This window comes from Lissotriton helveticus, chromosome 3_1, assembly GCF_964261635.1.
Source record: "Lissotriton helveticus chromosome 3_1, aLisHel1.1, whole genome shotgun sequence".
Classification (NCBI taxonomy): Eukaryota; Metazoa; Chordata; class Amphibia; order Caudata; family Salamandridae; genus Lissotriton; species Lissotriton helveticus.
Window position 1 is genome coordinate 26,542,866 of NC_136061.1, and position 22,990 is coordinate 26,565,855.

The 22,990-nt window shown below is 49.4% G+C and overlaps 1 protein-coding gene across 2 annotated transcripts in view; it reads right to left on the reverse strand.

Moving 5' to 3' along the window:
- Window positions 1-22,990, reverse strand: part of LOC144824382 (apolipoprotein L3-like) — a 233,880-nt gene that overhangs the window by 92,208 nt on the left and 118,682 nt on the right. For both annotated transcript variants that reach the window (XM_078683492.1, XM_078683493.1), the window contains one exon: window positions 7,060-7,201. The gene's annotated coding sequence lies outside the window, so the exon portion shown is untranslated. The remainder of the gene's footprint in view (window positions 1-7,059; window positions 7,202-22,990) is intronic.

Consider the following 22,990-nt stretch of genomic DNA (forward strand, 5'->3'; position numbering starts at 1 on the left):
GCTTCTGGCTTTTTCCATGCTGCTTTGTATTGGGCCTCATACGTTGGAGTTGACCTTGCTTCTCAGACTCTTCTCCGGCCCGCTGATACCCCTTAAACATTCCGGAACCCTCCTCCATGTCTGGGCCGTCTCCTGAACAGACCTCTATTCATTTTATTTATAATTGGATTCCCCCTTTTCTCTTGCAGACAGACATCTGCAGCCAAGATCCCAACTCTCATAGACTTCCAAAAAGGTTCGCAACATTTCTTGGCCCAGACATGTACGTGTAAACCAACGTTAAAACATTTCAGACCTACAATATTTCTCATAATGATTATAGCATTCAACTTCTTCATTAATTAAAGCATGTTAATACTCTTATTCTATTATTCAGTAAACACATCTATAAATCATGGCCAATTAATGCAATGACCAAAACATTAGTACAATCTATGTCGTGAAAAGAAACTCCTTCCCCTTCCCTTCTAGCACTGGCCCTGAGGCCTACCACATTCTGCGTTTAACCACATGCCATCTTACATTTTAACAGCTACACGACATGGATTCAGGAATAATCACATCTAATAAAATCATATAGTGTCACACATTTCTGTATTAGTTCCACTTCTACTTAAATCTCTACATTAGCTATACATTCAGAATATAATTGCAGATACTATTAGCACTCATGGCATTTCTCCTCATGATTTGTGCTTACTACAGGTAAGTGTGATGCACTCATACATTTAGGTCAGTTTGCGCTCTCTCACCTGTCATGGGATTACGCTCTTAGTGGGAATATAGGCAAGTGGTAAACACAAATAGCAGCACGTGAACTGTCAGGCCCTTTGGAGATGGGTAGGTGGAAAGGGGGAGACCCGTGAGCTCGAGCAGCGCAGGGTAGGCGTCAAACCACGGTTAACACAGGACGAGTGGCAAAATGTGACAAGTGGCAGTATGTGTGACAGCAAGGGGCAGGCAGAATATGCATGGTGTGAGGAGAGAGGGCTGCGACTGTTCGTGCCCCGAGAGCGGGCAGCACAGGAGATACCCGTGAGAGGGTGTCAAGGACGTCCCACGCCAGGAAGCGTGAACCCCAGGCACGGCAATGTAAACACTGTGGGTCCCACCCCTGGGCGAGGGGGTCACGGTGTCAAGTAATTGTAGAGCGGGGGATCGTAGCTGTTAAACAGATCTGGGGAGGTCATGGCAGTTAGGGAAGTCTGGTGGGCGGCGGCAGCGACACTCTAAGGGACAGACACACAGCCAGCCATGCATGCATGTGGAGTGGAGGCCTGGCTGTAACCCCACGCAGCATGGTCACCACATGTCAAGCCTCTGAAGAGAGGGCCATGACAGCCGCGCCACACAGTGTGAGCAGCACAGGGCCAGGGGCATACCAGGCGCGTCTGTGGCGAGAAGGGTCGGGTGTTTTCTGCCTGAGAAGTGTGGGGCGCGGGCAATAACTGCTGCACCCAGAGGAACAAAGGAGTGGGGCACGCACGAGCTGCACGCCGAGCCCCCAGCTCCCCTCGGTGCAAGGGTGAGGCGAACTAATGTACACACCATGCAGCCAGCACACAACCCGCTGCGCTGCATGTGCAGGGCCACATACGGACTCAGTGGTGACGGGCCCCTTCTGTCCCCCGGAACCAGAGCCTGGTGTGCTGCAGCCCGCTCCACCCTATGGGGCAATAATAAAAAATAAATGAATCTCTGATAGCGAAGCAGCCAAACAGGCTTCAGGGACGGATGCCGCAGAAATACATTCTTCGTGAAAGCATTGCCGCTGTGAGCTGGTTGCTCCTCGGAATTCTTTCATTAGCATTCCTGATTAAATCACGCAGTTCCTCATTCCTGCTCCCAGCATGAGGCAAGGCAGACGGATGAGTGCCGGGGGTCCCTTTACAATTCACACTCAGGTTAATCCCCAAACCACCCACAGGTGAAATTGTCATGCAAACTACCTGGCTAAACACAGGCTGGGCTCTCCAGGCCCCTCTCTAAACACCGCACTCTTTGCCCTATTATTAGATAAAACCTCCCAGAGGAGAATGCGCCGCTCTGACATTAACTGTTTAGACTTACTATTGGTTGTGATTTTAAAACACGTAATCCCGCAGAAATTGCTTTTCTGAATGAAGAGGTAGATGGATTTGCACTAAGAAAGCTGCCCTGGGACAGGCAAATCTTTAAATTATTACTTTGCACCTATTAATGTAATGGCCCATACCCTCAAAGATGAAGAGTCTTTTCCAGGCGGCTCATCGCCGGGGTGACTTCTTGGTTTAGTGCTGTTAACTGATTCGGCACCTGTGGTTTTCTTTCTTCTGGGGTCATTTTACATTGAGATTTCACTGAATGCCGTGTTTTCACTGAATTCAAAGAATTCTTTAATTTGAAACGCAAAAAACAACACTATCCAGCTATTTCATTCATTCAAAATCGGGAATATTTGAGAATATTGCCGGAGTCTCCCCAAAAAAGTGAACCAAAGGTATCAGAGCGCTTTACATGAGCACCAGCAAGTTGCGTTACAACCTCTTCTGACATTGGACACCCCTAGGGCCAGCGCAACACCAGGCCCACTGCCTGGCTCACGTGGGGGGGAGAGGAGCTGTTGTGGTCTGGCATCTGTCTTACTGCACCCAAGCACTTCACAGGTCTTTAAAAGACCATTTAGTTAACGAGGCCTTGTTGTTCTTTCACCCCTTCGTGGAGCCCCTGCAACTTCACTCTGCCAATTGTTTGGAGAATTAGCCCCCCCCCCCCCCCCCCCGAAATGTTTTCTTAGCCGCCCCCCCCCCCCTATTTTTGACACTAGTTGCGCCTCGAGTTTCTTGGTGCACTCGATCTGTCTGTCTACGGCCTTTTGTGTCTGTATGGGTCAAATCACTCAGTTTGTCCTGTTTGGCCTTTGAAATAAAATGCACAAAAACACTGGGAGTAAAACAGATGGCCTTACAGAGCCAGGAAGTGCTCTGTGTAGGCGGGGACTGGAGGACGCACATGGATCTGGTCACCTCTTGTTAGCAGGAGTGCTGACATGGGTTGCTCTGTGCCGCATTGATGATTTCTGGCACCCCAGTATGTCACGGAACCCCTCTAGCAGGCACTGTACCGGGCTCAAGGGCCTGCAGGGCATCCTATGGTAGCTTAAGGTTTTTCATGGTTAAATGACGGGAGAGCCCCAGCAAGTTCTTCTAACCCAAGGCAGGCCCAGTAGTAACAAATCAGTGCCAGATTTTCTGTACTGTACTGACCATGTTACGGAATTCCAGTTATAATTGGTGTGTGAATTTTTGCTACTTAGCTATCATGAAAATCTGGCATGTATTAATATAAAATCTTCAGGGGGCAGTGTTTTATATAGCGACAACAAGAGCCAGAGATATCAGAGCGCTTTACATGAGCACCAGTTGCATTGCAACCTCTTCTGACCCTGTAACTTCACTCTGCAGATTGCTGGAAGAATTACCAACCCCAACCCCCCGACATTTTTATTAGCCCACAACCTCCTCGAAATTTGGGTCTAGTTGCGCCACTGCCCATCTCAAAAGAAATGGGAATTTTTTTCTGGTTATAGATGGCACTAACCCATGTGCGTATGAATGGAAAGGCACAGCTTTTTTTGTAACTAAAGCAGCATTTGGTGTATTTCAGTGTAAACTGCTCCCACAAGACTTATATAACGATTGCTTCATCTTAGCGCACACACAATGATTTCATGACATAACCGCTACCCTAGTCACTATGATCTGGGTACTCAGTTGAACTCCATCATCATTGTCTGACAAACAAAAAGCGCAAATCTGAAAAAATCTTGCTAGTGCTGAAGCAATTATGTAAAATGAAAACAAAAAGTAAGTCCCCACCAATTCAGAATTATGTTGTGAGTTAACGATAATAATGTAAAGCCCGTCTGCATACATTTGTATGCCTAGTTCATGAGGAGACAATATCCTTCATCTTCAAAATCCCTTCGGTCAGTTGGTGTCACTCACTTTGCTCATTCATTGAAAGTTGAAGATGACTGTTACACCCCATTACTTTCAAACATCACTAGCTACCACTGAGTGACAGAGACAGTATTTTAGTTCACTGAGAAAACTCTACTGGAATCCTGGTATCTTTGGCAAAAGCATGAAGCTACTGTCCAGCGAAACATGCGATACGTTCTAGCAGTACCCAAAAACATTAAAGCTAAGAACACATTACAAGATATATCCAGAACCAATTTTAAAAAAAGCACAAAATGGATTCTTATGCTATGCCGCAAAGATGTGTTCTTCAATTTCACCAATTGGTTGGCATGGAAAGCTACGTTAGTGGCCAGAGTTGGCAAATTGTGTACTGGCTGTTTTGGCGTTGCCAGTCACAAGTGCCAATGTCGAGAGGGACTTTTCACAAATAAAATATACATGGGAAGGAAAGAGAGAGCGCGAATGACCAAAGAATCACTGAATAAATATTGTAAGGTGTACTACAATACATTTGACTTGTAAAAATGTATTTGGCCCTCATATACACTGTACTGTACGTACACTGTCATATACCATGCATCAATGAAGAAAGCCAGCAATAATAAAAGCAAAGCGTTCCATAAACACTGGTAAAACACCGTTTCCATTGATTTTTATGGCGCGAAAATGAGTAACCACTGAAAAGCACTGTTTTTTTAAGGTATTGAAATCACTGGAAAACACTGACAAAACACCACCAGAATTTACCAAAAATAGAAACTGAAAACAGGAAAGCCTAATCATCCTCCACTTCCGTGATTCTGGCTTCTGTTTCGGTTATGCGGGCCACTGCGTTGCGTAGATCTTGACGGAGCAGCGTGACGTCTGCCCCAACTGCCCCAATTTTTGCGTCCAGGGCGTCTCTGGACTGCGTTATCGCCGCCAGTAAGGCCACGTTGTCCGGGTTCATCCCGGGTCCCGGCTGGCTTCCAGACGCCCCGGCCCCACCACTTGGCCCTGTAAATTTATCTATAGGGCCTTGTTTGGTAGCGCCTCCGCTGTTGCCGCCCCGCGTCATCTTGAATGAGGGTCCGTGTCACCAGGGCACCCCAGCCGCCGATAGGCGCCCGTATTCCTCCGGTTCGGAGCCTCCGGAAGGATCTGTCGCGCCCCGGCCGGGCACCGGGGGAACGCAGAAGGGACTCCCTGGACAGCAGTGTGGCCAAGCAGTGTGCTGTACCCCCTCAGGGCACCGAGCCCAGCGACGAGTCCCCAGTGCGCACAACTAGTCGGAGGTTCCGATGAACTTGTGTCCTGCGGAGGGCCCCACAACAGGGTCACCAAGGCCTACTCGCTCCCCCGGGACCCTGGCTGATCTGTACTCCGGTCTTCGTTAAGCACTGCAGCACAAGTCAGGTCTGGGCGCCAGGAATATCACCCTCCAGCCCCAATGAGCGCGCCTTCAGGTGCTCCCTTCTATGAGCAGTCACGTAGTGGCCGGTGGTGGCGGGGGGGGGGGGGGCGCAGGACTCCCGCGGTCCGATCCGGCCGCCGAATGGGTGCACCTCGCCATTGATGGTATCCCCCCCCCTTTAGTGCCGTCCGGTTCCCAGCAGTCACTCACCCTCAGACTCCGGTGATTGAGCTCCGGGCCAGCTCCAGGATACCTCCGCAGCCCCCGGTTTCTCCCACAGACGTCGGGTGCCGGTCCAGGATCAGCAGTCGACCCAAGCACCGCCGCACTTCCGGCCGGACCCCACGAAACTCAGGGTCCCGGCACGCGGCGTAGGCCTCACTGCGTCAGGGCCCGCTCTGTGGAAGTGCACGTCCTGCGTGCTCACAATGCTGCTGCCGGAGGACTCCCTCCACCATCGATGACAGGGAATGCCAGGCCTGGTCGAGTATCTGTCTGCTACTGCCGCTGTCACTCCCGGTCTCGGAGAGCCGGCCCAGGTCTTGCGGCCGCTCCCAGCGCCGTTGCACTTCCGGCCGGACCTCACTTAACTCGAGGTCCCGGCGCGCGGCGTAGGCCTCACCGCTTCAGGGGAGGTGTTGTCGGAATGGCCGCTCGGAGTGCGCTCAAGGTGGCACCGGAGCACACTCCCCGCCGCAGCAAAGCAGGGCTCGGTCAGGGAGTCCGCAGGTCGGGGCGATGCAGGAGATTATACAAGGATATTTCGCCGGCGGGACGGAGCTCACATAAGCCGCGTCCGCCATGCTTGCCGCCTTGGCCACGCCCCAACGTTATTGTTTTTTAATAGATACATCTGCATACCATTGTGTGTATCGATATATTTTATAATACAATATGAATGTCCTTCCTTATTGATCTGAAGTATCCTTTAACCACAATTTTTCTTACTCGGTTTCATGGCTTTAGTGGAGCAGAAGCCATTTTATTGTAGTACGTTTGCACATTTCTGCAAAAGCGTAACCTCATTTTCAGTGTAGGCAACTGGAAGCGGTTTTTAAGAGAATAACGAACTGGCTATTGCATTCACAGATGATATCTTCTCCCCAAGGACATCTTGCACTTTCTCCAGGAGAAGATCCTGCAGCTGCTAATTAAAAATGCTAACTGAAAGTAACACGTGTGTGTCATATGATTAGGTTCCATAAACTTGTATTGAGAGGAAACATATATAAACTGTAGGAAATTGGGTTACTTGATGAGGGGGTGAAACCCTACTCAAGCAAGGACCACAATTCTTGTTAGGGTGAAAAACAAGCAAACCTCAAATTTATGTGTGCTTAACCCTGTGGTAGCACGGCACAAAAGTACTCAGGCTTAAATTCAAGGCAATGAGTAAGGTATTTATGCAGCACTTCAAACAGTAATAAAGTGAGAACACAACACAAGTAAAATCACAAACCACTTTAGAAAAATTGAGTGAAATGTATTCACTTATTTGAGACCAAAATTACAAAAATGCAATCAGTAAAACTAGAGATATGAACTTTTAAAGATTTCAGGTAAGTAAAGCGCCTAAAAGCACAAGGTGCCTCCTGGGGCTACATGGTTGTGAGAGGCTAGGTGAAAGTCACAAGTTCAGGCCAACCATATTGGAGCGTGGTTCGGATACAGGGGCCATGTTAGCCTCACTGAAATAGTTACCTTCAAAGTCTAGCGCGAAGAGTGGAGGGGGCCACGAGGTGCAGGGAGATCATCGCGGACAGTCGCTGCTGTAGCACAAAGATCCAATCAGTCAATGTAGACCGTTGTTTCTGGAGATTCACGTTGGCATGCTGGTGTGGAGCTGTAAGAAGCAGAGTGGCTTAGAGTGAGGTGGTGCAGAATGGAATGACCATGTAGGTGGCATCCCGCTTCCACTCCTTCACCCCATATGGGCCTGTCCAACCATCTTGGAGAGCTCTTGCCTCTATAGGCTCCATGACGCATACCTTCTGGCCAGGCTTAACCCCCACCAGAGTGGGGGTAAGCCTGGTCAGGCTTCTTTTTTATTTTCTTATTGACTGGCCTCAAGATTCAATCCATCAATCAGCATTTGTATGTATGTATGTATAGCATACTTATATAGCGCGTACTGTCACCCAAAGGGTATCCTGGCACTTTGACTCCAAAATCGCAATACAAGCAGAGGAGGATCAGACAGCCCTAGGAAAAAGGTGAGACTTCAGACCCTTTTTAAAGTGGGTCAGCACTGTGGCTGTGACCACTCCCACGAAGAGACAGGTCAGAATGAGCAGAAAAGGAAAAATAAAGGGCAAAAATGAGCAGCAGGGGAAAAATAAAGGAAAAAAAAGCGAGCAGAAAGAGGAAAAATAAAGGTAAATAACAAGCAGAAAGAGTCAAAATAACAGGCAAAACTGAGCAGAAAGAGGAAAAATAAAGGTCAGAAAAGAGCAGAAAGAAACATACTAAAAGTCAGAAATGAGCAGAAGAGGCATAACAAAGGTCAGAAACGAACAGAGGAAGAATAATGGGCAGAACGAGCAGACAGAGGCAAAAATAGAGGGCAGAAGTGGGCAGAAAATTAACAGAAAGCGAGCAGAATATAAAACAGAAAACAAGCAGAGGAGGCAGGAGAACTGTTCTAGGGGGAGCTGGCATGAGGACTTGCTTAACGGGGTCACACTGTAGCCTCCATTAAGTCAGTTCTGGGGAGAGGGTGTGGCGCAGGGTGGTGGGAGGAGGGATATGGCCAGAGGAGAGAAACGGCAGGAAGAGGGAAGAAATGAGCAGAAAGAGGAAAAGGTAAAGGTCAGCAACAAGCAGAAAGAGGAAAAATAATGGACAGAATTGAGTAGAAAGTTGCAAAATAAAGGTCAGAAATGAGCAGATAGAGGAAAAATAAAGGTCAGAAATAAGCAGAAAGAGGCGAAATAGAGGTCCGAAATTATCAAAAATAGGCAAAATAATGAGCAGAACTAGCACAGAGAAACAGAAATAGAGGGCAGAAAAAGACAGAAAAACAAGCAGTAAGCGAGTTGAAACGAAGGCAGAAAACGAACAAACAATGAGCAAAGGAGGGACAAACCTAAGGCAGCAGATGATGCAGGCTGCGAGCAAGCTGGACAGGAGAACTGTTGCAGGGGGAGCGGGCACAAGGAAGGATTGTCTTTAGCCTTTTTCCAAAAGTACTGACTACATCCTGAGGGGGTTTCCTGAGAGCTTGCTCCTACCCCTCCCTCACAAGGCTACGAGGTCCCCTAACAGGGTGTCCATACAGTAGTTAAAATGGGCTAAACGAAACCGCTTTTTGTGGCACCTCACTGTAGGTGCACAGCAAGCATGTCAAGAGGATGCCCCAGTTCCACCTCATGGGCTCAGGCATGCCCATTAGCAGGACTTTCAGGGTCTTGTTTAATCTCTCAACAAGCCATTTGTTTTGAGGGTGGTAGGGTGTGGAGAACTTGTAAGTTATCCCACACTCATCGCACACGGACTTCATGTACACTGACATGCAGATATATATTCGGTCAGACACAACTTCTTTGGAGGACTTCATAGGGGTAAAAATCTCCATCAGGGCCATGGCAAGAGGCCCTGGCAACAGCAGGTGCAGTCACCAACCGCAAAAGCATGGACTTTGGGTACCATGTGGCTTGGTCCAACAAGACCAGGATAAACCTATTACCTAAGACTGTCTTGGGGTCCAAGGTATCAACAATGTTGATGCCCAATATTTAAAAGAGGGTGCTAATGACAGGTAAAAGATTTAGGAGAGCCTTAAGCTTTTTCTGTGTTTTTCCGCTGGCCTGGCAGGTGGGACAGGACCTGCAGAACGTGTCTGAGGCTGTTTTCATCCAGGTCTAATAGAAGTGGGGGGCAAGCCCCTTGAAGATTTGTTCGTCGATGAGATGTCCTACCAGGGTTATGTCATGTCATGAGCCAAGCCCAGTAGGAAAGCCCTGTAACACTATGGGACAACCAGCGCACAGGCTCCCCCAGGTCCACGAACCTTAGGCTCTCTGAATAGGAGGCCATCTTTCCAATAGATACCGTGCTCTCCAGAGGTATTATTTGTTGCCTGGGCCTCAGCTTGCCGCCTCAAGCTTTCTAGAGCTGGCACTCTTGCTGAACCCTGCAGAACTCCTCACTGGAGGGTCTACCTCCAACTTGCCATCCATCAGGCTCAGGCAAGTTTCCCATGGCGCCAATCTCCTACCCTGTAGACCGTGGGGCCCTGCCAGTTATTAAATGTTATTTATGTGTTACTTTTTCCTTGTTCCTTTGTGTTTTTATTTTACTTGTGTCATTTGTTTCCAGTAAATCCATCAAGGAGCATGGGCTACCAGGTAGGAGCGGAGCTGCTGAGCTCCAGTTTGTTTTAGTTTGGCCCCCCTTGATTCGGGTCGGACAGGCCTTAGCCATGCCCTTTTCTAGGCGAGCTATTTAAACATGATAACTGTGCAGACACTGCCAATGTTACCTCACTAGGTGTACTGATATGCCTGTATTCTCCTTCTGCAGAGCTTGTGTCTAATTTCCTTGCAGCGCACTAGGCACAAGAAGTTACCTGGCTCCTGTCCCAGTTGGCACCATCTTAGTTTAGGACCTGCAGATCTTAAAATTGTATTTATGTGTTGCTTTCAGACTGTTTCTTTGAGTTTTTATTTTACCTGCATTGTTTGTTTCCAGTAATTCCATCTGGAAGGGTAGACTGTCAGGTGGAAGCGAAGCTGCTGTGCTCCAGGTTGTTAGGTCTCGGCCTGACGAAGTCAGCGCATGCGCTGCCTCGTCATACGAGGCTTCTTGGAATTGATATGATTCCAGAAGCCTCGTCCCAGCTCCGCCTTAACTTTTGATTCATGCGCTTTGTTTTGCGTCACGAATTATACCAAAGGCAGTGCAATCATTGCACTGCAGGCATGTCACTCCCTTATTGTTGCCACCCTGTCTCCTTTTATCTACGCCCTGCGGGATTGGATCTTTTACCCGCAGCGTTACACCAGTGCCTTAATTTGCTGGGGAAGCACTATTTGTTTCCCCTTCCGTCTGTCTCTCTGAGACACAGCTGCTTGTATACAGCAGCTGACTGGCCAATCTGTTTTTCTGCCAGGGTGTTTTTGAGTGCGTATGTGAGATAGAGAGCATGTTTGTGTTGGTGCCAATGTATGTGTCTCTGGTCTGTGGTGTTCGTGTGAGAAGTGGGGCCTGTGTTGTGTGTCAGTGTATTCTCTCATTGAGTGTGTATGTGTGTGCTGGCGTCAATGTATGTGTCCCTGGTCTGGGGTGTTCGTGTGAGAAGTGGCACCTGTGTGTGTCAGTGTGTTCTCCCACTTAGTGTGTATGTGTGTGCTAGTGTGCTGGTGTGAGATGATGCACGTGCGTGTGTGTGAGTTGGTGTCAATATCTGAGTTGTGATGTCTGTGTGTGGGACGGTCACACATTGTGACCCCTGTGTCTCTTTGTCTTTAGCTGCGTGTTGCCACCTGATGCCACAGGCCTCCTCTCTGCCATGTCGGTGCCAATGGAACAACCCAATTGGCAGCATCAGATATGAGATCGCGAATGCTACCCTGGAATGATTATTCAGAAATGATGAGGGTTTACAGGAGAAATGAAGCATTAACTGAGTTAGAAATACCAGTATCTTTTGTGGGTCTCCGGCATACCTTTCGGGGCTCGCTAACGGGATAGGTGGGGGAACCTTGACTTGTATTTGAGGGTTAATAGTGACAATACATCAAAAGGGTTTCCAGTTAACTTATCCACCCTATCTCACAAAGCAGCTGCCTGAACCCCATCATCCATGGATGCCATATATTGCCACAACCAGACTGGGAGAAGTATTTTATCTTGTGTGCCTATTTCTGTCAGATTTATGTACTTCTCAGGATCTGGATGATGCAATAATGGGTCTACCCCTTGATATCCCAAGACTCCAACTGAAAAGTTACGGAGTATTAGGGTGATCAAGTGAGGGAAAGAAAAGGTTGGGGACAGCAGGGAGGAGAACCTATAAGACAAAACAACAGGAATCAAAAATACATACTTAATTATGACTACTCTCATTTGGTCTCACTAATGGGATATATGTACCTTATCCATCAATGTATACATCAAGCAAGTATTCTCAGAAAATCAACCAGTTCCTCATTTCTGAATAAACTGCTTCTTGGGCATTAATTCCCGAACAATTGAGCTTAGTTTCGTAAAATATCTCCTCAAACCCAAAGGAAATAAATGATCAGTGGAATTAAATGGATGGTGTTGTATCTGGGGGTCTCTAGTTGGCACAGGTAGGCACTTGTGACAAATAGGGACCCTTGCCTCCAGTTAGGGTAAGGGGGTACACTCCTAAAATGACCCCTACTTACTCCCTTGGTAGCTTGGCACGAGCAGACAGGCTTATCTCAGAGGCAGTGTGTAAGCATTTGTGAACACATACCGTAATCAAGTGATAACTCTACAGATGGACACCACACAGGTTTTATATCAAAAATAAGTATTCTTTATACATACTTATCACAATACCGCAAACGGGAAAAATCCACAATACTGTACTTAAGATGGAAGTTTTAGCTCAGTTCTCTTTAGTTCTTAAAATGCAACACTTTGAATCAATATACCTTAAGATGCGACAAGCAGGGCAACGAAAGTGTTGCAAAGATGTAAATGCGGCAAGATCTGGTGCAAAGAAATCAAGACGTCAAGTTCTTCCTGATGTGCCACACTTCTCTGATGATGTGAGAAGTCTCAACTCGATGCCTCAGCTGCTGCGGCGACACCCTTGTTTCGTGATGTGACAACAGCGGCTTTGGCGGCGACAGTCTTCTCTGACGTTGCGAGACGCTTCTGCTCAATGCGACAATTGCAGCAGCGAAACCATTGTTCCGTGATGCGATGACTGCAATTCCGATGGCGACATGCTGCTCTGTGGATGCAAGGCTCTTTTCTTGATGCGGTGCAATGCATTAACTACAGCGGCGACATCCACGATGCGACGGCAGCGACAGCGACACGCTTCCTCTTTGTTGTGAGATGCTTCTCTCGATGCGGTGCAATATGACAGCTACAGCGGCGCCATCCCCGATGCAATGGCAGCAGCAGCGATGGCGACACGCTTCCTCTTCGTTGCGAGACACTTCTCTTGATGCAGTGCAATACGACAGCTACAGTGGCAACATCCAAGATGCGACGGCAGCAGCAGCGATGGCGACACGCTTCTTCCTCTTGAGTCCCACTTCCAGCTCTTTGCGACACGCAGTCCCTCAGAAGGCCCAAAATAGCAGCAGGCACTTCCAAAGAACTCTGGGGAGCTGGGGGTTGAAGACTGTTGTCCCTGAGACTTCAGCAGGAGGCAAGCTCTTTTCTCAAGCCATTGGAGATCCTTCACAAGTTGAACAAAGTGCAGACAAAGTCCTTTCTCCTTTCTTTGGCAGTCAGGCAACCACTGCAGGCCAATCCCCCAAGCAGCACTTCGGCTTAGGGATAGTCTCTCCTCAGTTTCTTCAGGTTCCTCTCCTCAGCAAAGGTTTCTTCTTGAAGTCCAAAAGTGATCTAAATTCTTGGGATCAGGGTCCCAATACTTATACTCCAAAATCCTTTGTCCTCTGAGGGCAGAGGGGCCTTTGCCTAGTCCACGCCAGTTCTGGAGCACTCTGTTTACATGACTCCTTATTTCCTTTCACAGTGAAGATGCTGGCTTCCTCTTCCCTTTGCCTTCTGGGATATGTAATTTAAGAGCTAGGCAGGTGCTTACGCAATGCAAATCCTGACAGTATCAAGGCAAGGTCAGGGTTACAGCCCCTTAGGTGGCGGTACGCATGATTGTAGCAGTGAATTAGAATAGGTATTGAAATACAACGTGCAGTTTTCAGGACAGCAGTGTCGATTGAATACTAACACTGGTGGATTAAGGCATCTTAGTAAGCCACCATAGCGCAGTCCCGGTGATCAGTGCTGTACTCCTCCAGTCAAGGGCTAGGATTCAATCGACACTGCTGTCCTGAAAAAAACCCACTCTCTATGCGCCTGGGTTGAAATGTCAACACTTTCCCCTAGTGGACCTGTAACCTACTTCACCCCATCCTTACCTCTTTACAGAAGATTATACTCTGTACAACATCAAGAACCAGAAAAGTACTTTTGAATCCTTGAGAGACAGGCCTCATTGTACAACTGGTGCTACTGGAAACTACGACCAGTTTACTAAGAACATTACTATGTGTAATTCATTGTTTTAACTACTCTCTGATTTCCCTCTCTACACATCTGTTCTATCCTCACAAGCGCAATCTTTTTTCCACACTACCCCTGGAGCAACCCTCTTTTCTGTTTTGTAACATTTCCTACAGTGATCTGTTAAAATAACTGTGAGATTAAACAGTCACTATTGAAGCTATTTATGGTGCTTGTGTGTCTTTTTGAGGATATACTTAATTGAATTGAGAAACTAGTAGGGTACACTTATGATGTAACTTGAGTTCTATGTGTATCATGTTCATAGATTTTGATTTAATGAATACCTTCCTAAGGCAATTAGTCTATTACCATTGTTTTCAATACCGAGCATTACCCAGGTCCATGGACTAGTATGCGTTACCCCATTAATTTGTAATGGCAAACCGACTAGTATCATTTGATTTACATGTCTTCTGTACATGTAGTACCACTTTACTGGGGACTTATGAGTAAATTAAATGTTCCAATTGGGTGTAACAAATTTAGCAGTGTTTAAAGGACTGAGCACCTGTACTGTAGCATTGGGTAGCACTGGTACACAGTGCACAGAGTCTTAAATCCAACACAAACAAATTTCAGCAAGAGAAGGCGAAAGGCTGGGGGAAGACCACTCCAAAGCCTGTCAGGTCTAACAAGTACACAATGCCTGGATAAGAGCAATACTTTAGAGTGTGATGTTTCTGTGTATTATGAAGATTTAAAATAGTCCCTCATTTAATGCCATGCAAACAGAAGCAGGTCTGTGTGTCAGCGCCCCCCTCTGTGCCTTCAGCTCAATGCGTTCTCTTGGTTTTGTGTTTCATTTCCTGCCTCCATTTCTGTTGTTCTGTGCCTGGTTATTTGTCTATTACCGTTTCTGTTGTTTGTGTGCCTTGCTATTTTCTCATTATTGTCATTTCTGTGCCTACTAGACCCTTCCAAGGAGGTACCCATTCTCGCACAGGTATCCTGCCACTCTCTACCAAGCCTCAGTCAGTCTAGAGCTGCAGAGGCCAGGGATGTCAGTGGGCCGCCCAGGGCTCACTGCCAAGAGGAATCCCCTCATTCACAGATGGTGGTGGACCCCCACCCCAGTAGTACTAGCCAGGTGGATAATCCTCATCAATCTGAGGGATCCCTCTTACCCTTAGCAAATGACATCCCCCATGTGGACTTGTTGGGCTAGGTGACACCTGGGACCAAGCTGTCCCAAACCTTCCCTGGCCCTCCATTGTTTCAACCAGTGAGGATCAACCAAAAGCTATAACCAGCCAGAGGTTGACCCCCTGGATAGGTACAAGTTTTAAATTGCAGCGCTCTCTCTGCCTTTTAACCAATTTTTAAACATTTGCTGTGTAAATTGTATGTGCGTTTTAGAATGCTTAAAATTGCACTTTAAACAACTCCTACCTCATTTTCGCCACTCCCGATCCCTACTCCCTGCACAGCCGATTTAGGGCTCTTGCGAGAGAGGGGTGGACGCCATCTTGGGGGGTACGGACGGGCAGCGCTCTAGCTGTTGGCTGCCTCCCGCCCTGACAGGCTATTTAAAACGCGCTAAAGCATAGCTTACAAAACTTGTGACTTGTGAGTGTTTTATCCCTGAGGCGGAAGCCGGGGGCTGATAAACAGAAGGAGACACCTTTTATCTGTGTGAATTTTTTAAATTGCGGCGCTCTCTCTGCCTTTTAACCAATTTTTAAACATTTGCTGTGTAAATTGTATGTGCGTTTTAGAATGCTTAAAATTGCACTTTAAACAACTCCTACCTCGTTTTCGCCACTCCCGACCACTACTCCCTGCACAGCCGATTTAGGGCTGTTGCGAGAGAGGGGTGGACGCCATCTTGGGGGGTACGGACGGGCAGCGCTCTAGCTGTTGGCTGCCTCCTGTCTTTTCCTTTTCCTTTTACTCCAGCTATAAATGATCATTACCTACCGACGGCGCAGCGGGCGGGCACAGCGGGTGCGCCAGCGGCGCGCCAAAGGCAAGCCCATCTGCGCCCGTCCGCGACGGGCTGGGACCAGGGGCCACAACCCCTGGCCAAAAGCAAATCCTCTCTTATAGCTCGGAATCCCTACTACAGCTGCGAGGCACCGTCGCCACGCTATGTCTTGCTTCTTGGAACCTTACTACAAAGCACTTCCAATGCAAACACTGCGCATATCGGACTTTACCTCGGACTTCAGTACCGAGGTACCATATGTTCCTTGTAAATTGCAGATCCCTCCCCAAGCACTCTCTAGAAATTTCCCTACTTTTGTCCGACGAGAAACCAGATGGGCTGTTCCTCACGAAAACATGGCTACATAGGGAGTCATATCCCGATATTATTCGTGCACTCCCTTCAGGATACCAGATACTTCGAGTTGATCGTCCAACTGGGAAAGGCGGCGGTATAGCCATTATATATAAAAATTGCTATAACTGTCGTAGCTCTTCCAATCATTTGTCTAGCTGCGAAAATCTCTCCTTCTCATTAGACATGTCCCCTACATGCACTTTTTCGGGGACTCTTATCTATCGACCTCCTGGTACCCCAGGTAATTTTATAAATAGTCTACCATCTTCCATAGCCAGTGGAATCTGTAGTTTACCTAACTACACTCTGCTGGGTGATTTAAATGTACATTTGGACGACCCCTTGGATCCAGCTGCCACTGAACTATTAAACAGCCTCGAGGCACTAGAGCTCTCCCAGCGAGTTCTGGAACACACTCACTCCAGGGGACACCTCCTGGACCCTATCTTCAGTAATTGCACCCATCTTACAGCCGATCTACCCATCCCCCTTCCCTGGACCGATCACTTTTTTTTATCCCATTTACCTGGTCACCGTCAATCTCACATCCCGCTCCACCTCCGAAACCCCACAGGAACCGTAAGTGGTTAAAACTTAACCACATACAGTGGACTACCGCTCTAGATGCCTCCACTCCAGAATGTAATTCTGATCCCATAGTTGATAATGATAATTTTAATAAGTGGATCACTCAATCTTTGGATAGTATCCTTCCAATTAGAGACCTTGTACCTAAACACAGCCCAAGAAACGCCCCTTGGTACTCCAAAGATCTACGCAACATGAAGAAGGAATGTAAAAAACTTGAGAGGAAATGGCGTATTGATTATTCACCAACTAGTAAAAAAGCTTATCGAACCGCGATAAAACTTTACAAAAATACCCTAAAGAGTGCTCAATCCACCTTTTATGAAAATAAAATAAACGCAGCGGCGTCAAAACCTAAGGAGATTTACTGAATTGCAAACACACTCCTAAAACTACCGGACAAACCACCAGATCCTCATAGCGCTCTGGCCCGCTGCAATGAGCAGGCAGAATACTTCTACAGCAAAATAGCCACAATCTACTCCTCTTTTTCACATATCCCCAATCCCCAAGTAGGCCCAACAGAGATAGACCCACTCCCCTTGGTCTCCCTGGAGACTTTTCCAATACTGGAGCCCACAACTCTTGAAGCCATTGTGCTCCAGGTGAAGTCTGGATCCCCTAATGATCCAGCTCCAGCTCAGTCCCTACGTTCAGTCTTTTCCTCCATTCTGCCTACTATCCTGAACCTGATCAACACCTCTTTAACCTCAGGCACTGTACCACTAAGCTGGAAACAGGCAACAGTAAGAGCCCTTCTAAAAAAAGCCAATCTAGACCAAAAGAACCCAGGAAACTATCATCCGATCTCCTTATTGCCTTGGCTAAGTAAAATCGCAGATAAACATGTAAACAAAATCCTTACAGACTTCTTAGAAGCCAATAGCCTACTGGACATATCTCAGACTGGGTTCCGTCCCATGCATGGGACAGAAACTGCGCTCTTGGCTGTGACAGAAGGAGCTAGAATGATTGCGGACCAAGGCGGCACTGCGGCCATTATTTTATTAGACCTCGGTGCCGCCTTCGACACCGTAAACCATGACATCCTTATACAGAGGATCTCAGGGCTAGGAATTAGTTCCAGGGCAATGGCTTGGATTCAATCTTTTCTGTCACGAAATATAATCTCTAATCTAAGTCAGTCATAGAGAGAAAGGACACAATGGTGACCAGCACTCTGAGGAAGCAGAGACCAACCCTGTTAGGGCCTCACTTCCCTAATCAGACACCAGCTTCTCTCTTGGCTCAAACAGATGACAGATAGACACCCCAAACCTCCCACAGGGGAGGAACTTCTCAGTGGACCATAGTAGAGGGAGTTTCCATACTAGGTCAGGACCTTCCATATATGGCCACTTGGGAAATAAAGACTCAACTGGGCAATGTTAGCCTGAGCTCTTTTTGTTTGGGGGGTGTTATGTAGGAAGGTAGGATCCTTCTGCATGGTTACCTGATGCTAAGCTGTTATTGACTAGTCTGACTGATATCCTGCACCGGGTATGCGTTCCGTATCACTGAACCCAGTCGCACCCTGGCGGTGGCCGAGGAGTATAACACTCTAGTCCAACGCCGGAACCTGGTCCCCATGCCAAACCTCTCCAGTACTTTAGCTAGATATGCCCATTCCAAGCTATCGAATGCTTTTTCTATATCAATAGACAGTACTGCCGGCCATTCATCTCGATCCAGCTCGCTCCCCAAGACACGTACCAAGCGGCGGATATTAGCCGAAGTGTTCCGGGTGGGGATAAAGCCAGCCTGGTCCTCCTGAATCAACGTCGTCACATATGGTAGCAATCTGGTAGCCAGGATACGGCTCAAGATTTTATAGTCCACCGTCAGCATAGACAGCGGCCTATACGAAGTCACATCCGTGCTATCTTTCCCTGGCTTCAGTAAGGGTACAACCAAAGCCTCCCGCATGGAACTGGGTAGGCAGCCTCGTTCCAGTGCTTCATTATAGACTCCTAATAACTGAGGCGCTAGAGTATCAATGTATTCAGCATAAAATTCCACTGGGAAGCCGTCCACCCCAGGAGTCTTTTTTCTCGCCATGTGTTTCACTGCTCCCCTAATTTCGGCCAACGTGATCGCGGCGCCCAGTGCCTTAGCATCTTCTTCCTCCAACTGCGGAAATCTAATCTCCGTCAGGTAATCTTCCATGACTCCAACCCCCACTTCTATTCGATTCCGGTATAGGGTCTCATAATACTCCGTAAAGCACGAGAGGATCGCCATCTGGGAATAGATTGTGTCCCCCGACTCCGTCTTCAGACTCAAGATCGAGCACCCCCGCGGCTCTGGGTTCGCCAGTCTCGCCAGTAGTGTACCGACCTTGTCGCCCTCCTCATGGACCCTCGCCGTATACTGCTTATAGTCATAGCATCGTAACCTTTCAGTCTCCGCTGCCACTAACTCTTTAGCCTCCAAAAGCTGCGCTTGCAACGCTTCCTGCTCTGGCCTCTGTTGCTCTATCTTCCGCAGCTCCTCTTCCGCCTTCCTGACTTCCTCCAATACCACCTTCCTGACCCCGCAGTGTTTACCAATGCATAAGCCTCTCGCCACCACCTTAAAAGCGTCCCATTCTAGCCCTCTAGTAGAAGTCGACCCCTTGTTAACTGCAAAGTATGTCTCCACTCCCTCCTGAACCTCAGCCCGAAATACCTGATCTTCTAATGTGTCTGGGTTCAATCTCCAATTGGGAATCGCTGTCCTCACTCGCTGCCACTGGAGAGAGAGCAGCTGGGGATTATGATCTGAAATGGTCCTAGCTAGGTATTCAGTACGCATCGCCATGGTAGCGGTGGCATGGTCACAAAGGATCGTATTGATCCGGACATGTAGTTCATGGAGCGCGGAAAAGAAGGAATAGTCCCTAGCCCCCGGGTGTTGCCCTCGCCACACATCCACCAGCCCCCATTCAGTCTGCCATTCCATTCTCCGCCTCGCCACCCTACGTACCGAGGACTCAGCCAGTGGTGGATGCGAACTGTCCAAGGTAATATCTGTTATGGAATTAAAATCGCCTCCCAGTATTATCGGCCCTGCCAAATAATGTGCCAGTTCACCTGGGATGGCGTCAAAGAAACGAGGCTGTTCCACATTCGGGGTGTAAATGCTACAAAGCGCCACCTCTCGGCCATATAGTCTCCCCATCACTCCCACATATCTACCCTCCGGATCAATTATCTGACTCATAACCTGAAATGGAGTCCCAGCCCTCACCCAAATCAGTACCCCCCTCGCAAATGCTGAGTATGCTGTACCAAATACCTGCCCCCTCCAGCGCCTCTGCAGCGCCGCACATTCTAATTTGGTAAGATGGGTCTCCTGGAGCAACGCAATCTGAATCCCACGTCTCACCAAATACGCATGTACTTTATGACGTCGGGATATAGTGTGCAGTCCACGCACGTTCCAAGTGACGCACTTCAGTTCAGGTAAAGTCCCCATTGCTACCCTTCCACACCATCACCTCCTTCATTTTTCGCTCGCCCACACCAGCAGCGGATGTACCCACCCTCCCAACACCCCATAAAACCCCCAACTCCCATGCCCCCAGAACAGGAACCAATAGTCGTGCATCAGTCCCCATCCAAACCTCAGTAATCAAATAAAGAAATCTACCCTGCAGTAGCCACTACAGGTCGCCGTAAGGGCAATAGGAAAGTGGCAATGCACCGACAGGCGGCAACTCCCGCCCCAGCCCCTCGCTCTATGATCCCACCTCGTGGCATGTGATAACAACAGCGATCAAAAAGGTTACCATGCAGTCCCGCTCCGGAAACAATAGACCCCCTGCCGTATTCCACCTCGGAGGTCATGCAGATCACAAATCGTCCGCAGTGCGAGGTGTCACCTCCGGTCCTGCAGTACTATCCACATCGGATAATTCAGTCCCCGATTGTCCTTTGTCATCTTCCGACGCCGATCTCCCGGCCAAGTCCTCCGTCTGCGACCCTGTGATAGCTGCCGTTGCTGCCAGCGCTCCCTGTTTGTCCGCCGCCATTTGCGCCAGCAATAGGGCCTGTTGAGTTCTATGTCTCTTGCGGATGCGTTGTGATTGGCGCACCCTCACTTGCTTGGGCCGACCATCCGCACCTTTGCCCCTGCGATCCGTTCCCGCTCTGTAGGACTCAAGCCAAGACCAAACATCCTCAGATGTTGAAAAGAATTGTGTCGTGCCATCCAGGATGATTCGCAGCTTGGCCGGAAACAGCAGTGAGTACTGAATCCCCTCAGTTCTGAGTTTCTTTTTCACCGCTAAGTATGAGGCCCTACGTCGTTGTATGTCCTGGGTATAGTCCGGGAATATAGTGACCAAGCTGTTTTCCACCTTGAAAGGCCCCATGAAACGCGCATTCTGAATCAATAGGTCTCTGTCTTTATAGTGAAGGACACGAGCCACCACAGGTCTAGGTGGGCGGCCCAGCAATGGCGGCGTGGCCGGAACTCTATGTGCCCTCTCAAGAGTAAAGAAGGAGGATAGCCTTTCAGGGGCCACCTGTGTCCTGAACCAGTTCTCCATGTAGGAAATCATATCTGTCCCTTCAATTTTCTCCGGCAGGCCAACCACCCTCACATTGTTGCGCCGATTCCTACTTTCGGCATCCTCCGCCCTTTTCTCCAGCGTTGTCAGCTGTTGTAGCGCATCCTCCAGTTTCCGTTCTATAGTCACTAACGCCGCCTTCAGTTCTTGCACTACCAGTTCAGTGTCTTTCACCCGGTCCACCATCTTCGAATGATCAGCCTTCAATAGGCCCAGCCCCGTCGCGACCTGCGCGATGTCGTTATGCAGGGAGTCTTTGGTCGTTGTGATGGCCTCCAGGATCTGATCCAGGCGTTTGTTCAGCCTCTTTTCAGTCTCCGTGCTCTCTACCAGTTTGCGGCCATCCGGAGCAGTACTCTGCGCGGCACCGTCCTCACCTATGGTTCTCGGTTTCATCCCGGCAGCCACTCCTCCCGCAGCGCCGTCCGCGAATACCTTCTGCTACGGCCCTCTGTATGTGTGCAGCGCTGAGCTCTCCGTCTGATGCCAGGGAAAGGTCACCCATAGCGGGCCACGCGTCGTACTAGTAGGGCTGTAGTCCCTCCGTTGGTATTGAGCCTTGTCCGCTGTCTCTCCGTGCGCAGCACCACCAAGTTGGTCCTCGTGCCACCATGCCAGATATGGGTTCCGCCTGCAATGGTTACCGCAGTAATGTCCAGCTCTGTCACGAGTGGCCCACCCTGGTCATCTCGGGTCAGCACTATGCTCCAGAGGGTCCTGAGATCTGCCCAGTTATTCGTTGCTGACCTCCAGTCACAGGTGTTGCACTGCCACCGGTCCTACTCCTCACCCCATCGACTCCTGGCCGCAGTGCGAGGTATGCTGCGTCCCCGCACTATCCCTGCCGGTGGCTGCCAATGTAGGTCACTCTGTAGAACACGACGGCAGCAGGGCCACGGCGCTCTTCCCGGCGCCCCTCCCGGAGTGAGCCAGGCCAGGCGCTCAGCTATCACAGCCTCTCTCCCTCTTATGGCGTAGCGCGTGTCGCATCAGCAGGGCGACAGTCTCTGCACCGCTGTAGAGCCGTCTTCGCTGTCGTCCTCCGGGCAGCGCCTCCGAAACGATCCTTGCGCAGCTACGCCAGAAATGAGCCCTCCCAATGTCCACTGCCATGGTGACCTCCAGCCCTTCCGCAAAGGACCCGCAGTTACCGGGCTCCAGGTCGCCACTGCGCTGCACCCTCAGTAGTCCCTGGGACCTGCCTCGCCGTCCGTTGCGGGATTTCAATCACGGGCGCCGCACTGTAGACAACCCAACTCCTCACCCCTCTGGATCCCGGCTGCAGTGCGAGGGACGCTGCCTCCCCCGTCGTCCCTTCAGGCGGCCGCCATTTTAGATCGCTCGGCAGGTCCCGCCGGCAGCCGGTCAACGATGTTCTTCTCGGCGCCCTTCCTCAAGTGACCCGGATCCAGGCGCGCAGCCGCTGCAGCGTCTCTCCCGCCGTGCTCCAGTCGATCGACACGGCGTTGCAGCAGGCAGGCCAGTCCCGCTATGCGCTATCACTCCGCGCTCGCCGCTATATTGGGAGCTCCGCCTCCGCTCGCCCGGTCTCAGTCTCCGAGAGAAAGCTCACTCACTGGGCCCCTTCCCTTGGCGGTTTCGGTCTCGGGGTGCGCACCTGAGGCTGCGACTTAAGCTCCGGCAACATGAGCCAGTAAAGACCCCTTTTTACAGGATTAAAGAGGGATCGAGCGCGGAGCTATCGGCTCACGCCGCCTGCTCCATCGACGCCCAAGTCACGCCCCCCTGATGGAATCTCCCTTGAAGTGAAGGAGTCACTTTCCTGCATTCGCAGGCACCACAACTAAGTTGACCTGTCCGTTGACCATGAGCTCAAAATGTTCTGAAACACATGTGGTGGTTCTCCAGCGCTCTAGCGGCCTGCCCAACACTTCCAGCAAGCTTGAGTACTGTTTCCCTCTTGGGAGCCGCAGGAACAGAACCCCTGTGCACCGCATCAACTTGCAGTTGCA